Below are 1,065 nucleotides of genomic sequence, written 5' to 3' on the forward strand. Positions count from 1 at the left end.
TTTAACAGCTAACTCGTTTCCATCATGTCCAACTGCACCTAAAAAATCAGCAGGTTTCTTTGTTTTTCCTAGCAGTCCTAGTGCTTTGAAAGTGTTAGAAGTCCAACTCTTACGAACAAACACCCATTTCTATTTGTCTTGGAAATCTGAATTTTTGCATGCAGTTAGGTACCACCTAGTCTAGCTCAGGGTCAGAATCTCCAAGTCTGCAGTCTATTCCTTCCTTGTCGTTTTCAACTTTTCCCGAAAAACACCCTCTGTAAAAGCCCATTTCTAATAATCCGACAAGTCAGAAAATTGCAGTGTGCAATGGGGCCAAAAAGTTGACACCCTGAACCACAGCTCATCACTCTGCGCACACTTGTCCCGAAAACGAGGATTTGCTCACTGGTATTAGAACACGCTTATAGTTTCTTTTCCAATTTTCAGGCCCCTCTAATTCTTCGATGCCAATGTCTGGCACATCATTCGAGAGGGTTTTCCAAGCCCTCTTATATGGCACCAAGCCAGCCAGATTCCTGCAATCGACCAATCTACAGACTCCAAAAAATGCAGGTAGTAGGCTACCTACACATCAAGTCGTTCAGACTCTTCTTATATTTCTATCTTTGGTAGAATTGATGCCAGAAAGCCGAAATTTCGCAGGTAGGTAGCTATACTATCTGGCTACATGCCTGTGAAATTTCAGCTCCCGGACATCAATACTTTGGCAGTTATAGAGCTCACACGGAGCTTATTCAGTTTCGAACATGTAATTTGCCACTTTGAAAGCGTATATCTCTGCAAGTAAAGCTCCGATCGACATGCAATTAATTTTCCCCACAAGGGCCATCTATTGGCTATCATTTTGCTAAGTTTCAAGGCGATCGCTTCAGTCGTTTTTTACTCAGTAATTCGTGCGCCATTTCGACTTTTCTCAAATCAATGGTTTTTAATTTATAGCGTCCACATATCATTTCAGACATGCGGTTTTTCACTTGATTCACTAGTTTGGCACTATTCTAAAGCCAATGACATCAAGTTTTTTCAAGTCCGATCAACACTTTTTGCGCTTAGCTCTATAAA

The sequence above is a fragment of the Lottia gigantea genome (assembly GCF_000327385.1).
Source record: "Lottia gigantea unplaced genomic scaffold LOTGIsca_348, whole genome shotgun sequence".
NCBI classification, from domain to species: domain Eukaryota; kingdom Metazoa; phylum Mollusca; class Gastropoda; family Lottiidae; genus Lottia; species Lottia gigantea.